Raw genomic sequence first — 12781 nt, 5'->3', positions numbered from 1 at the left:
TCTTGACAACCATAATGCTTTGATGATAGAAATCTGTCGCATCTCTCTTGATCATTGGTAAGGGTTCTTCTTCTAAACCAGAGACTCTTTACAGTAGCTTTTAGAAAAACGGAATATTTTGTTTATCTCAATCACCTTCAATCTACAGATTTTTCCGTTCTCTTTCCTTTTGAAAATGCATCCAAAATGCACGTTCTTGATGCTGGGTGCGTAGTAATGACTCCCATAACTTTCTGTCATTTCTTTCATGGTTCCGCGCAGCCATCCATTTGCCACCAATGCTGCCCAAGGTCTTTGTATCAAAGTTCCTTTCCTTTCTGTAAAATTGAAATTTGGAGCACCCCTGCTTATCCCCAAGCCAAGACAGAACATGAACTTTGGTCTGAAATCCTCCTTTGGGGTGATAAGACGTACCTTACAGTGTGCTCTAAGAACTGGTGACTTTGAGAGGGAGCTGCAGGTAATGTTCATGATTTTCATCGATCTGCTCCTGATCCCCACCCCCACAACCTTTCTTGAGCGAGAGATAATTACAGCGCTGAAAGATACTTCAGCCACTCCTTCGATAGCTCAGTTGGTAGAGCGGAGGACTGTAGCATAAAGTCAGACATCCTTAGGTCGCTGGTTCAAATCCGGCTCGAAGGATTTTGTGCTTCGATTTCCATATATTTCACTTTTATTCAAACAATACCTTCCATTGATTATGATCGAGACTTTGCAGTCCCTGGGTTTCAGGGATTCCTTGCATCCATCAAACAGCTCGAGTGCAAAAGTGGGGATGTAGCTCAGTGGTAGAGCGCATGCTTCGCATGTATGAGGTCCCGGGTTCAATCCCCGGCATCTCCAGGAGCCTCTGTTCCTTATCTTGGCTTTTTTCCAGAAGGCTAGCCTGCCATCATGCAGAAAGAAGAAGTTTGTCATGCAGTTGGGGTGAGAGCCCCACTTAAATAGTCAGACATTTGCTTTGGAAAAATCTTTGAACTAGGCATAGTTTGCGCATTTCAAGAAAATCGGAGAATTTTGCATTCCAAAAGAAGGAAATAAATGCCCTCTCTGAGGATCGAACTCAGGACCTTCAGATTATGAGACTGACGCGCTGCCTACTGCGCTAAGAAGGCTGTATATAGGCATCTGTACATAAGACCATGAAGATCATCCAGGTACAAGGCTGAAGGATTTTCCTGACTGACATTGTATACAGCAGAGTCGAATGGGGTGATGTGGCCGTCGGTTCAATGCAGGGTTTCCAATCATACAGTCAAACCTTGCAGAAGTGGGGATGTAGCTCAGTGGTAGAGCGCATGCTTTGCATGTATGAGGCCCCGGGTTCAATCCCCGGCATCTCCAGACTTTTGCCATGCTTACCTTGGATTTTGGGCCGAAAGCTAGGCTGGCATCATGATGAAGGAAGAGATATGTCCTCCAACCGGGATGAGGACCCCGCTTAATCTGTCAGACGTTTGCCTTGAAAAATCCCATGAAATGGGGCTATCTCATTTTTGATGATTATAGATCAAAAGAATCCTACTTGTTGAAGACATCAAAGTGATGATTCATCTTGACAACCATAATGCTTTGATGATAGAAATCTGTCGCATCTCTCTTGATCATTGGTAAGGGTTCTTCTTCTAAACCAGAGACTCTTTACAGTAGCTTTTAGAAAAACGGAATATTTTGTTTATCTCAATCACCTTCAATCTACAGATTTTTCCGTTCTCTTTCCTTTTGAAAATGCATCCAAAATGCACGTTCTTGATGCTGGGTGCGTAGTAATGACTCCCATAACTTTCTGTCATTTCTTTCATGGTTCCGCGCAGCCATCCATTTGCCACCAATGCTGCCCAAGGTCTTTGTATCAAAGTTCCTTTCCTTTCTGTAAAATTGAAATTTGGAGCACCCCTGCTTATCCCCAAGCCAAGACAGAACATGAACTTTGGTCTGAAATCCTCCTTTGGGGTGATAAGACGTACCTTACAGTGTGCTCTAAGAACTGGTGACTTTGAGAGGGAGCTGCAGGTAATGTTCATGATTTTCATCGATCTGCTCCTGATCCCCACCCCCACAACCTTTCTTGAGCGAGAGATAATTACAGCGCTGAAAGATACTTCAGCCACTCCTTCGATAGCTCAGTTGGTAGAGCGGAGGACTGTAGCATAAAGTCAGACATCCTTAGGTCGCTGGTTCAAATCCGGCTCGAAGGATTTTTTGCTTCGATTTCCATATATTTCACTTTTATTCAAACAATACCTTCCATTGATTATGATCGAGACTTTGCAGTCCCTGGGTTTCAGGGATTCCTTGCATCCATCAAACAGCTCGAGGGCAAAAGTGGGGATGTAGCTCAGTGGTAGAGCGCATGCTTCGCATGTATGAGGTCCCGGGTTCAATCCCCGGCATCTCCAGGAGCCTCTGTTCCTTATCTTGGCTTTTTTCCAGAAGGCTAGCCTGCCATCATGCAGAAAGAAGAAGTTTGTCATGCAGTTGGGGTGAGAGCCCCACTTAAATAGTCAGACATTTGCTTTGGAAAAATCTTTGAACTAGGCATAGTTTGCGCATTTCAAGAAAATCGGAGAATTTTGCATTCCAAAAGAAGGAAATAAATGCCCTCTCTGAGGATCGAACTCAGGACCTTCAGATTATGAGACTGACGCGCTGCCTACTGCGCTAAGAAGACTGTATATAGGCATCTGTACATAAGACCATGAAGATCATCCAGGTACAAGGCTGAAGGATTTTCCTGACTGACATTGTATACTGCAGAGTCGAATGGGGTGATGTGGCCGTCGGTTCAATGCAGGGTTTCCAATCATACAGTCAAACCTTGCAGAAGTGGGGATGTAGCTCAGTGGTAGAGCGCATGCTTTGCATGTATGAGGCCCCGGGTTCAATCCCCGGCATCTCCAGACTTTTGCCATGCTTACCTTGGATTTTGGGCCGAAAGCTAGGCTGGCATCATGATGAAGGAAGAGATATGTCCTCCAACCGGGATGAGGACCCCGCTTAATCTGTCAGACGTTTGCCTTGAAAAATCCCATGAAATGGGGCTATCTCATTTTTGATGATTATAGATCAAAAGAATCCTACTTGTTGAAGACATCAAAGTGATGATTCATCTTGACAACCATAATGCTTTGATGATAGAAATCTGTCGCATCTCTCTTGATCATTGGTAAGGGTTCTTCTTCTAAACCAGAGACTCTTTACAGTAGCTTTTAGAAAAACGGAATATTTTGTTTATCTCAATCACCTTCAATCTACAGATTTTTCCGTTCTCTTTCCTTTTGAAAATGCATCCAAAATGCACGTTCTTGATGCTGGGTGCGTAGTAATGACTCCCATAACTTTCTGTCATTTCTTTCATGGTTCCGCGCAGCCATCCATTTGCCACCAATGCTGCCCAAGGTCTTTGTATCAAAGTTCCTTTCCTTTCTGTAAAATTGAAATTTGGAGCACCCCTGCTTATCCCCAAGCCAAGACAGAACATGAACTTTGGTCTGAAATCCTCCTTTGGGGTGATAAGACGTACCTTACAGTGTGCTCTAAGAACTGGTGACTTTGAGAGGGAGCTGCAGGTAATGTTCATGATTTTCATCGATCTGCTCCTGATCCCCACCCCCACAACCTTTCTTGAGCGAGAGATAATTACAGCGCTGAAAGATACTTCAGCCACTCCTTCGATAGCTCAGTTGGTAGAGCGGAGGACTGTAGCATAAAGTCAGACATCCTTAGGTCGCTGGTTCAAATCCGGCTCGAAGGATTTTGTGCTTCGATTTCCATATATTTCACTTTTATTCAAACAATACCTTCCATTGATTATGATCGAGACTTTGCAGTCCCTGGGTTTCAGGGATTCCTTGCATCCATCAAACAGCTCGAGTGCAAAAGTGGGGATGTAGCTCAGTGGTAGAGCGCATGCTTCGCATGTATGAGGTCCCGGGTTCAATCCCCGGCATCTCCAGGAGCCTCTGTTCCTTATCTTGGCTTTTTTCCAGAAGGCTAGCCTGCCATCATGCAGAAAGAAGAAGTTTGTCATGCAGTTGGGGTGAGAGCCCCACTTAAATAGTCAGACATTTGCTTTGGAAAAATCTTTGAACTAGGCATAGTTTGCGCATTTCAAGAAAATCGGAGAATTTTGCATTCCAAAAGAAGGAAATAAATGCCCTCTCTGAGGATCGAACTCAGGACCTTCAGATTATGAGACTGACGCGCTGCCTACTGCGCTAAGAAGGCTGTATATAGGCATCTGTACATAAGACCATGAAGATCATCCAGGTACAAGGCTGAAGGATTTTCCTGACTGACATTGTATACTGCAGAGTCGAATGGGGTGATGTGGCCGTCGGTTCAATGCAGGGTTTCCAATCATACAGTCAAACCTTGCAGAAGTGGGGATGTAGCTCAGTGGTAGAGCGCATGCTTTGCATGTATGAGGCCCCGGGTTCAATCCCCGGCATCTCCAGACTTTTGCCATGCTTACCTTGGATTTTGGGCCGAAAGCTAGGCTGGCATCATGATGAAGGAAGAGATATGTCCTCCAACCGGGATGAGGACCCCGCTTAATCTGTCAGACGTTTGCCTTGAAAAATCCCATGAAATGGGGCTATCTCATTTTTGATGATTATAGATCAAAAGAATCCTACTTGTTGAAGACATCAAAGTGATGATTCATCTTGACAACCATAATGCTTTGATGATAGAAATCTGTCGCATCTCTCTTGATCATTGGTAAGGGTTCTTCTTCTAAACCAGAGACTCTTTACAGTAGCTTTTAGAAAAACGGAATATTTTGTTTATCTCAATCACCTTCAATCTACAGATTTTTCCGTTCTCTTTCCTTTTGAAAATGCATCCAAAATGCACGTTCTTGATGCTGGGTGCGTAGTAATGACTCCCATAACTTTCTGTCATTTCTTTCATGGTTCCGCGCAGCCATCCATTTGCCACCAATGCTGCCCAAGGTCTTTGTATCAAAGTTCCTTTCCTTTCTGTAAAATTGAAATTTGGAGCACCCCTGCTTATCCCCAAGCCAAGACAGAACATGAACTTTGGTCTGAAATCCTCCTTTGGGGTGATAAGACGTACCTTACAGTGTGCTCTAAGAACTGGTGACTTTGAGAGGGAGCTGCAGGTAATGTTCATGATTTTCATCGATCTGCTCCTGATCCCCACCCCCACAACCTTTCTTGAGCGAGAGATAATTACAGCGCTGAAAGATACTTCAGCCACTCCTTCGATAGCTCAGTTGGTAGAGCGGAGGACTGTAGCATAAAGTCAGACATCCTTAGGTCGCTGGTTCAAATCCGGCTCGAAGGATTTTTTGCTTCAATTTCCATATATTTCACTTTTATTCAAACAATACCTTCCATTGATTATGATCGAGACTTTGCAGTCCCTGGGTTTCAGGGATTCCTTGCATCCATCAAACAGCTCGAGGGCAAAAGTGGGGATGTAGCTCAGTGGTAGAGCGCATGCTTCGCATGTATGAGGTCCCGGGTTCAATCCCCGGCATCTCCAGGAGCCTCTGTTCCTTATCTTGGCTTTTTTCCAGAAGGCTAGCCTGCCATCATGCAGAAAGAAGAAGTTTGTCATGCAGTTGGGGTGAGAGCCCCACTTAAATAGTCAGACATTTGCTTTGGAAAAATCTTTGAACTAGGCATAGTTTGCGCATTTCAAGAAAATCGGAGAATTTTGCATTCCAAAAGAAGGAAATAAATGCCCTCTCTGAGGATCGAACTCAGGACCTTCAGATTATGAGACTGACGCGCTGCCTACTGCGCTAAGAAGACTGTATATAGGCATCTGTACATAAGACCATGAAGATCATCCAGGTACAAGGCTGAAGGATTTTCCTGACTGACATTGTATACTGCAGAGTCGAATGGGGTGATGTGGCCGTCGGTTCAATGCAGGGTTTCCAATCATACAGTCAAACCTTGCAGAAGTGGGGATGTAGCTCAGTGGTAGAGCGCATGCTTTGCATGTATGAGGCCCCGGGTTCAATCCCCGGCATCTCCAGACTTTTGCCATGCTTACCTTGGATTTTGGGCCGAAAGCTAGGCTGGCATCATGATGAAGGAAGAGATATGTCCTCCAACCGGGATGAGGACCCCGCTTAATCTGTCAGACGTTTGCCTTGAAAAATCCCATGAAATGGGGCTATCTCATTTTTGATGATTATAGATCAAAAGAATCCTACTTGTTGAAGACATCAAAGTGATGATTCATCTTGACAACCATAATGCTTTGATGATAGAAATCTGTCGCATCTCTCTTGATCATTGGTAAGGGTTCTTCTTCTAAACCAGAGACTCTTTACAGTAGCTTTTAGAAAAACGGAATATTTTGTTTATCTCAATCACCTTCAATCTACAGATTTTTCCGTTCTCTTTCCTTTTGAAAATGCATCCAAAATGCACGTTCTTGATGCTGGGTGCGTAGTAATGACTCCCATAACTTTCTGTCATTTCTTTCATGGTTCCGCGCAGCCATCCATTTGCCACCAATGCTGCCCAAGGTCTTTGTATCAAAGTTCCTTTCCTTTCTGTAAAATTGAAATTTGGAGCACCCCTGCTTATCCCCAAGCCAAGACAGAACATGAACTTTGGTCTGAAATCCTCCTTTGGGGTGATAAGACGTACCTTACAGTGTGCTCTAAGAACTGGTGACTTTGAGAGGGAGCTGCAGGTAATGTTCATGATTTTCATCGATCTGCTCCTGATCCCCACCCCCACAACCTTTCTTGAGCGAGAGATAATTACAGCGCTGAAAGATACTTCAGCCACTCCTTCGATAGCTCAGTTGGTAGAGCGGAGGACTGTAGCATAAAGTCAGACATCCTTAGGTCGCTGGTTCAAATCCGGCTCGAAGGATTTTGTGCTTCGATTTCCATATATTTCACTTTTATTCAAACAATACCTTCCATTGATTATGATCGAGACTTTGCAGTCCCTGGGTTTCAGGGATTCCTTGCATCCATCAAACAGCTCGAGTGCAAAAGTGGGGATGTAGCTCAGTGGTAGAGCGCATGCTTCGCATGTATGAGGTCCCGGGTTCAATCCCCGGCATCTCCAGGAGCCTCTGTTCCTTATCTTGGCTTTTTTCCAGAAGGCTAGCCTGCCATCATGCAGAAAGAAGAAGTTTGTCATGCAGTTGGGGTGAGAGCCCCACTTAAATAGTCAGACATTTGCTTTGGAAAAATCTTTGAACTAGGCATAGTTTGCGCATTTCAAGAAAATCGGAGAATTTTGCATTCCAAAAGAAGGAAATAAATGCCCTCTCTGAGGATCGAACTCAGGACCTTCAGATTATGAGACTGACGCGCTGCCTACTGCGCTAAGAAGGCTGTATATAGGCATCTGTACATAAGACCATGAAGATCATCCAGGTACAAGGCTGAAGGATTTTCCTGACTGACATTGTATACTGCAGAGTCGAATGGGGTGATGTGGCCGTCGGTTCAATGCAGGGTTTCCAATCATACAGTCAAACCTTGCAGAAGTGGGGATGTAGCTCAGTGGTAGAGCGCATGCTTTGCATGTATGAGGCCCCGGGTTCAATCCCCGGCATCTCCAGACTTTTGCCATGCTTACCTTGGATTTTGGGCCGAAAGCTAGGCTGGCATCATGATGAAGGAAGAGATATGTCCTCCAACCGGGATGAGGACCCCGCTTAATCTGTCAGACGTTTGCCTTGAAAAATCCCATGAAATGGGGCTATCTCATTTTTGATGATTATAGATCAAAAGAATCCTACTTGTTGAAGACATCAAAGTGATGATTCATCTTGACAACCATAATGCTTTGATGATAGAAATCTGTCGCATCTCTCTTGATCATTGGTAAGGGTTCTTCTTCTAAACCAGAGACTCTTTACAGTAGCTTTTAGAAAAACGGAATATTTTGTTTATCTCAATCACCTTCAATCTACAGATTTTTCCGTTCTCTTTCCTTTTGAAAATGCATCCAAAATGCACGTTCTTGATGCTGGGTGCGTAGTAATGACTCCCATAACTTTCTGTCATTTCTTTCATGGTTCCGCGCAGCCATCCATTTGCCACCAATGCTGCCCAAGGTCTTTGTATCAAAGTTCCTTTCCTTTCTGTAAAATTGAAATTTGGAGCACCCCTGCTTATCCCCAAGCCAAGACAGAACATGAACTTTGGTCTGAAATCCTCCTTTGGGGTGATAAGACGTACCTTACAGTGTGCTCTAAGAACTGGTGACTTTGAGAGGGAGCTGCAGGTAATGTTCATGATTTTCATCGATCTGCTCCTGATCCCCACCCCCACAACCTTTCTTGAGCGAGAGATAATTACAGCGCTGAAAGATACTTCAGCCACTCCTTCGATAGCTCAGTTGGTAGAGCGGAGGACTGTAGCATAAAGTCAGACATCCTTAGGTCGCTGGTTCAAATCCGGCTCGAAGGATTTTTTGCTTCAATTTCCATATATTTCACTTTTATTCAAACAATACCTTCCATTGATTATGATCGAGACTTTGCAGTCCCTGGGTTTCAGGGATTCCTTGCATCCATCAAACAGCTCGAGGGCAAAAGTGGGGATGTAGCTCAGTGGTAGAGCGCATGCTTCGCATGTATGAGGTCCCGGGTTCAATCCCCGGCATCTCCAGGAGCCTCTGTTCCTTATCTTGGCTTTTTTCCAGAAGGCTAGCCTGCCATCATGCAGAAAGAAGAAGTTTGTCATGCAGTTGGGGTGAGAGCCCCACTTAAATAGTCAGACATTTGCTTTGGAAAAATCTTTGAACTAGGCATAGTTTGCGCATTTCAAGAAAATCGGAGAATTTTGCATTCCAAAAGAAGGAAATAAATGCCCTCTCTGAGGATCGAACTCAGGACCTTCAGATTATGAGACTGACGCGCTGCCTACTGCGCTAAGAAGACTGTATATAGGCATCTGTACATAAGACCATGAAGATCATCCAGGTACAAGGCTGAAGGATTTTCCTGACTGACATTGTATACTGCAGAGTCGAATGGGGTGATGTGGCCGTCGGTTCAATGCAGGGTTTCCAATCATACAGTCAAACCTTGCAGAAGTGGGGATGTAGCTCAGTGGTAGAGCGCATGCTTTGCATGTATGAGGCCCCGGGTTCAATCCCCGGCATCTCCAGACTTTTGCCATGCTTACCTTGGATTTTGGGCCGAAAGCTAGGCTGGCATCATGATGAAGGAAGAGATATGTCCTCCAACCGGGATGAGGACCCCGCTTAATCTGTCAGACGTTTGCCTTGAAAAATCCCATGAAATGGGGCTATCTCATTTTTGATGATTATAGATCAAAAGAATCCTACTTGTTGAAGACATCAAAGTGATGATTCATCTTGACAACCATAATGCTTTGATGATAGAAATCTGTCGCATCTCTCTTGATCATTGGTAAGGGTTCTTCTTCTAAACCAGAGACTCTTTACAGTAGCTTTTAGAAAAACGGAATATTTTGTTTATCTCAATCACCTTCAATCTACAGATTTTTCCGTTCTCTTTCCTTTTGAAAATGCATCCAAAATGCACGTTCTTGATGCTGGGTGCGTAGTAATGACTCCCATAACTTTCTGTCATTTCTTTCATGGTTCCGCGCAGCCATCCATTTGCCACCAATGCTGCCCAAGGTCTTTGTATCAAAGTTCCTTTCCTTTCTGTAAAATTGAAATTTGGAGCACCCCTGCTTATCCCCAAGCCAAGACAGAACATGAACTTTGGTCTGAAATCCTCCTTTGGGGTGATAAGACGTACCTTACAGTGTGCTCTAAGAACTGGTGACTTTGAGAGGGAGCTGCAGGTAATGTTCATGATTTTCATCGATCTGCTCCTGATCCCCACCCCCACAACCTTTCTTGAGCGAGAGATAATTACAGCGCTGAAAGATACTTCAGCCACTCCTTCGATAGCTCAGTTGGTAGAGCGGAGGACTGTAGCATAAAGTCAGACATCCTTAGGTCGCTGGTTCAAATCCGGCTCGAAGGATTTTGTGCTTCGATTTCCATATATTTCACTTTTATTCAAACAATACCTTCCATTGATTATGATCGAGACTTTGCAGTCCCTGGGTTTCAGGGATTCCTTGCATCCATCAAACAGCTCGAGTGCAAAAGTGGGGATGTAGCTCAGTGGTAGAGCGCATGCTTCGCATGTATGAGGTCCCGGGTTCAATCCCCGGCATCTCCAGGAGCCTCTGTTCCTTATCTTGGCTTTTTTCCAGAAGGCTAGCCTGCCATCATGCAGAAAGAAGAAGTTTGTCATGCAGTTGGGGTGAGAGCCCCACTTAAATAGTCAGACATTTGCTTTGGAAAAATCTTTGAACTAGGCATAGTTTGCGCATTTCAAGAAAATCGGAGAATTTTGCATTCCAAAAGAAGGAAATAAATGCCCTCTCTGAGGATCGAACTCAGGACCTTCAGATTATGAGACTGACGCGCTGCCTACTGCGCTAAGAAGGCTGTATATAGGCATCTGTACATAAGACCATGAAGATCATCCAGGTACAAGGCTGAAGGATTTTCCTGACTGACATTGTATACAGCAGAGTCGAATGGGGTGATGTGGCCGTCGGTTCAATGCAGGGTTTCCAATCATACAGTCAAACCTTGCAGAAGTGGGGATGTAGCTCAGTGGTAGAGCGCATGCTTTGCATGTATGAGGCCCCGGGTTCAATCCCCGGCATCTCCAGACTTTTGCCATGTTTACCTTGGATTTTGGGCCGAAAGCTAGGCTGGCATCATGATGAAGGAAGAGATATGTCCTCCAACCGGGATGAGGACCCCGCTTAATCTGTCAGACGTTTGCCTTGAAAAATCCCATGAAATGGGGCTATCTCATTTTTGATGATTATAGATCAAAAGAATCCTACTTGTTGAAGACATCAAAGTGATGATTCATCTTGACAACCATAATGCTTTGATGATAGAAATCTGTCGCATCTCTCTTGATCATTGGTAAGGGTTCTTCTTCTAAACCAGAGACTCTTTACAGTAGCTTTTAGAAAAACGGAATATTTTGTTTATCTCAATCACCTTCAATCTACAGATTTTTCCGTTCTCTTTCCTTTTGAAAATGCATCCAAAATGCACGTTCTTGATGCTGGGTGCGTAGTAATGACTCCCATAACTTTCTGTCATTTCTTTCATGGTTCCGCGCAGCCATCCATTTGCCACCAATGCTGCCCAAGGTCTTTGTATCAAAGTTCCTTTCCTTTCTGTAAAATTGAAATTTGGAGCACCCCTGCTTATCCCCAAGCCAAGACAGAACATGAACTTTGGTCTGAAATCCTCCTTTGGGGTGATAAGACGTACCTTACAGTGTGCTCTAAGAACTGGTGACTTTGAGAGGGAGCTGCAGGTAATGTTCATGATTTTCATCGATCTGCTCCTGATCCCCACCCCCACAACCTTTCTTGAGCGAGAGATAATTACAGCGCTGAAAGATACTTCAGCCACTCCTTCGATAGCTCAGTTGGTAGAGCGGAGGACTGTAGCATAAAGTCAGACATCCTTAGGTCGCTGGTTCAAATCCGGCTCGAAGGATTTTGTGCTTCGATTTCCATATATTTCACTTTTATTCAAACAATACCTTCCATTGATTATGATCGAGACTTTGCAGTCCCTGGGTTTCAGGGATTCCTTGCATCCATCAAACAGCTCGAGTGCAAAAGTGGGGATGTAGCTCAGTGGTAGAGCGCATGCTTCGCATGTATGAGGTCCCGGGTTCAATCCCCGGCATCTCCAGGAGCCTCTGTTCCTTATCTTGGCTTTTTTCCAGAAGGCTAGCCTGCCATCATGCAGAAAGAAGAAGTTTGTCATGCAGTTGGGGTGAGAGCCCCACTTAAATAGTCAGACATTTGCTTTGGAAAAATCTTTGAACTAGGCATAGTTTGCGCATTTCAAGAAAATCGGAGAATTTTGCATTCCAAAAGAAGGAAATAAATGCCCTCTCTGAGGATCGAACTCAGGACCTTCAGATTATGAGACTGACGCGCTGCCTACTGCGCTAAGAAGGCTGTATATAGGCATCTGTACATAAGACCATGAAGATCATCCAGGTACAAGGCTGAAGGATTTTCCTGACTGACATTGTATACAGCAGAGTCGAATGGGGTGATGTGGCCGTCGGTTCAATGCAGGGTTTCCAATCATACAGTCAAACCTTGCAGAAGTGGGGATGTAGCTCAGTGGTAGAGCGCATGCTTTGCATGTATGAGGCCCCGGGTTCAATCCCCGGCATCTCCAGACTTTTGCCATGCTTACCTTGGATTTTGGGCCGAAAGCTAGGCTGGCATCATGATGAAGGAAGAGATATGTCCTCCAACCGGGATGAGGACCCCGCTTAATCTGTCAGACGTTTGCCTTGAAAAATCCCATGAAATGGGGCTATCTCATTTTTGATGATTATAGATCAAAAGAATCCTACTTGTTGAAGACATCAAAGTGATGATTCATCTTGACAACCATAATGCTTTGATGATAGAAATCTGTCGCATCTCTCTTGATCATTGGTAAGGGTTCTTCTTCTAAACCAGAGACTCTTTACAGTAGCTTTTAGAAAAACGGAATATTTTGTTTATCTCAATCACCTTCAATCTACAGATTTTTCCGTTCTCTTTCCTTTTGAAAATGCATCCAAAATGCACGTTCTTGATGCTGGGTGCGTAGTAATGACTCCCATAACTTTCTGTCATTTCTTTCATGGTTCCGCGCAGCCATCCATTTGCCACCAATGCTGCCCAAGGTCTTTGTATCAAAGTTCCTTTCCTTTCTGTAAAATTGAAATT

The 12781-nt window shown here is 44.3% G+C and overlaps 29 non-coding genes across 29 annotated transcripts; 24 read left to right on the top strand and 5 right to left on the bottom strand.

Annotated features, from left to right (window-relative positions):
• The first annotated feature begins 559 nt into the window (after positions 1 to 559).
• On the top strand, positions 560 to 645 carry TRNAY-GUA (transfer RNA tyrosine (anticodon GUA)). Its single transcript is given in 2 exon segments — positions 560 to 596; positions 610 to 645. It is a non-coding gene; the product is annotated as a tRNA-Tyr (tRNA).
• A 129-nt stretch (positions 646 to 774) lies between these two features.
• TRNAA-CGC (transfer RNA alanine (anticodon CGC)) lies at positions 775 to 846 on the top strand. The gene has a single exon. It is a non-coding gene; the product is annotated as a tRNA-Ala (tRNA).
• Positions 847 to 1045: 199 nt separating this feature from the next.
• On the bottom strand, positions 1046 to 1118 carry TRNAM-CAU (transfer RNA methionine (anticodon CAU)). The gene has a single exon. It is a non-coding gene; the product is annotated as a tRNA-Met (tRNA).
• Positions 1119 to 1275: 157 nt separating this feature from the next.
• On the top strand, positions 1276 to 1347 carry TRNAA-UGC (transfer RNA alanine (anticodon UGC)). The gene has a single exon. It is a non-coding gene; the product is annotated as a tRNA-Ala (tRNA).
• Positions 1348 to 2115: 768 nt separating this feature from the next.
• TRNAY-GUA (transfer RNA tyrosine (anticodon GUA)) lies at positions 2116 to 2201 on the top strand. The gene is given in 2 exon segments: positions 2116 to 2152; positions 2166 to 2201. It is a non-coding gene; the product is annotated as a tRNA-Tyr (tRNA).
• Positions 2202 to 2330: 129 nt separating this feature from the next.
• On the top strand, positions 2331 to 2402 carry TRNAA-CGC (transfer RNA alanine (anticodon CGC)). The gene has a single exon. It is a non-coding gene; the product is annotated as a tRNA-Ala (tRNA).
• Positions 2403 to 2831: 429 nt separating this feature from the next.
• Positions 2832 to 2903, top strand: TRNAA-UGC (transfer RNA alanine (anticodon UGC)). The gene has a single exon. It is a non-coding gene; the product is annotated as a tRNA-Ala (tRNA).
• A 768-nt stretch (positions 2904 to 3671) lies between these two features.
• Positions 3672 to 3757, top strand: TRNAY-GUA (transfer RNA tyrosine (anticodon GUA)). The gene is given in 2 exon segments: positions 3672 to 3708; positions 3722 to 3757. It is a non-coding gene; the product is annotated as a tRNA-Tyr (tRNA).
• A 129-nt stretch (positions 3758 to 3886) lies between these two features.
• On the top strand, positions 3887 to 3958 carry TRNAA-CGC (transfer RNA alanine (anticodon CGC)). The gene has a single exon. It is a non-coding gene; the product is annotated as a tRNA-Ala (tRNA).
• A 199-nt stretch (positions 3959 to 4157) lies between these two features.
• TRNAM-CAU (transfer RNA methionine (anticodon CAU)) lies at positions 4158 to 4230 on the bottom strand. The gene has a single exon. It is a non-coding gene; the product is annotated as a tRNA-Met (tRNA).
• Positions 4231 to 4387: 157 nt separating this feature from the next.
• On the top strand, positions 4388 to 4459 carry TRNAA-UGC (transfer RNA alanine (anticodon UGC)). The gene has a single exon. It is a non-coding gene; the product is annotated as a tRNA-Ala (tRNA).
• Positions 4460 to 5227: 768 nt separating this feature from the next.
• TRNAY-GUA (transfer RNA tyrosine (anticodon GUA)) lies at positions 5228 to 5313 on the top strand. Its single transcript is given in 2 exon segments — positions 5228 to 5264; positions 5278 to 5313. It is a non-coding gene; the product is annotated as a tRNA-Tyr (tRNA).
• Positions 5314 to 5442: 129 nt separating this feature from the next.
• Positions 5443 to 5514, top strand: TRNAA-CGC (transfer RNA alanine (anticodon CGC)). Its single transcript has one exon. It is a non-coding gene; the product is annotated as a tRNA-Ala (tRNA).
• A 429-nt stretch (positions 5515 to 5943) lies between these two features.
• Positions 5944 to 6015, top strand: TRNAA-UGC (transfer RNA alanine (anticodon UGC)). Its single transcript has one exon. It is a non-coding gene; the product is annotated as a tRNA-Ala (tRNA).
• A 768-nt stretch (positions 6016 to 6783) lies between these two features.
• On the top strand, positions 6784 to 6869 carry TRNAY-GUA (transfer RNA tyrosine (anticodon GUA)). The gene is given in 2 exon segments: positions 6784 to 6820; positions 6834 to 6869. It is a non-coding gene; the product is annotated as a tRNA-Tyr (tRNA).
• Positions 6870 to 6998: 129 nt separating this feature from the next.
• Positions 6999 to 7070, top strand: TRNAA-CGC (transfer RNA alanine (anticodon CGC)). The gene has a single exon. It is a non-coding gene; the product is annotated as a tRNA-Ala (tRNA).
• A 199-nt stretch (positions 7071 to 7269) lies between these two features.
• TRNAM-CAU (transfer RNA methionine (anticodon CAU)) lies at positions 7270 to 7342 on the bottom strand. Its single transcript has one exon. It is a non-coding gene; the product is annotated as a tRNA-Met (tRNA).
• Positions 7343 to 7499: 157 nt separating this feature from the next.
• Positions 7500 to 7571, top strand: TRNAA-UGC (transfer RNA alanine (anticodon UGC)). Its single transcript has one exon. It is a non-coding gene; the product is annotated as a tRNA-Ala (tRNA).
• Positions 7572 to 8339: 768 nt separating this feature from the next.
• On the top strand, positions 8340 to 8425 carry TRNAY-GUA (transfer RNA tyrosine (anticodon GUA)). The gene is given in 2 exon segments: positions 8340 to 8376; positions 8390 to 8425. It is a non-coding gene; the product is annotated as a tRNA-Tyr (tRNA).
• A 129-nt stretch (positions 8426 to 8554) lies between these two features.
• TRNAA-CGC (transfer RNA alanine (anticodon CGC)) lies at positions 8555 to 8626 on the top strand. Its single transcript has one exon. It is a non-coding gene; the product is annotated as a tRNA-Ala (tRNA).
• A 429-nt stretch (positions 8627 to 9055) lies between these two features.
• On the top strand, positions 9056 to 9127 carry TRNAA-UGC (transfer RNA alanine (anticodon UGC)). Its single transcript has one exon. It is a non-coding gene; the product is annotated as a tRNA-Ala (tRNA).
• Positions 9128 to 9895: 768 nt separating this feature from the next.
• On the top strand, positions 9896 to 9981 carry TRNAY-GUA (transfer RNA tyrosine (anticodon GUA)). The gene is given in 2 exon segments: positions 9896 to 9932; positions 9946 to 9981. It is a non-coding gene; the product is annotated as a tRNA-Tyr (tRNA).
• A 129-nt stretch (positions 9982 to 10110) lies between these two features.
• TRNAA-CGC (transfer RNA alanine (anticodon CGC)) lies at positions 10111 to 10182 on the top strand. Its single transcript has one exon. It is a non-coding gene; the product is annotated as a tRNA-Ala (tRNA).
• Positions 10183 to 10381: 199 nt separating this feature from the next.
• TRNAM-CAU (transfer RNA methionine (anticodon CAU)) lies at positions 10382 to 10454 on the bottom strand. The gene has a single exon. It is a non-coding gene; the product is annotated as a tRNA-Met (tRNA).
• Positions 10455 to 10611: 157 nt separating this feature from the next.
• TRNAA-UGC (transfer RNA alanine (anticodon UGC)) lies at positions 10612 to 10683 on the top strand. Its single transcript has one exon. It is a non-coding gene; the product is annotated as a tRNA-Ala (tRNA).
• Positions 10684 to 11451: 768 nt separating this feature from the next.
• On the top strand, positions 11452 to 11537 carry TRNAY-GUA (transfer RNA tyrosine (anticodon GUA)). The gene is given in 2 exon segments: positions 11452 to 11488; positions 11502 to 11537. It is a non-coding gene; the product is annotated as a tRNA-Tyr (tRNA).
• Positions 11538 to 11666: 129 nt separating this feature from the next.
• On the top strand, positions 11667 to 11738 carry TRNAA-CGC (transfer RNA alanine (anticodon CGC)). Its single transcript has one exon. It is a non-coding gene; the product is annotated as a tRNA-Ala (tRNA).
• A 199-nt stretch (positions 11739 to 11937) lies between these two features.
• Positions 11938 to 12010, bottom strand: TRNAM-CAU (transfer RNA methionine (anticodon CAU)). The gene has a single exon. It is a non-coding gene; the product is annotated as a tRNA-Met (tRNA).
• A 157-nt stretch (positions 12011 to 12167) lies between these two features.
• TRNAA-UGC (transfer RNA alanine (anticodon UGC)) lies at positions 12168 to 12239 on the top strand. Its single transcript has one exon. It is a non-coding gene; the product is annotated as a tRNA-Ala (tRNA).
• The last annotated feature ends 542 nt before the right edge of the window (positions 12240 to 12781 follow it).

This window comes from Triturus cristatus, chromosome 4_1 (genome assembly GCF_964204655.1).
Source record: "Triturus cristatus chromosome 4_1, aTriCri1.1, whole genome shotgun sequence".
In the NCBI taxonomy this organism is placed as follows: domain Eukaryota; kingdom Metazoa; phylum Chordata; class Amphibia; order Caudata; family Salamandridae; genus Triturus; species Triturus cristatus.
Note: the sequence above shows the minus strand (reverse complement) of the source record. Positions and strands in the feature narration are given on the sequence as shown.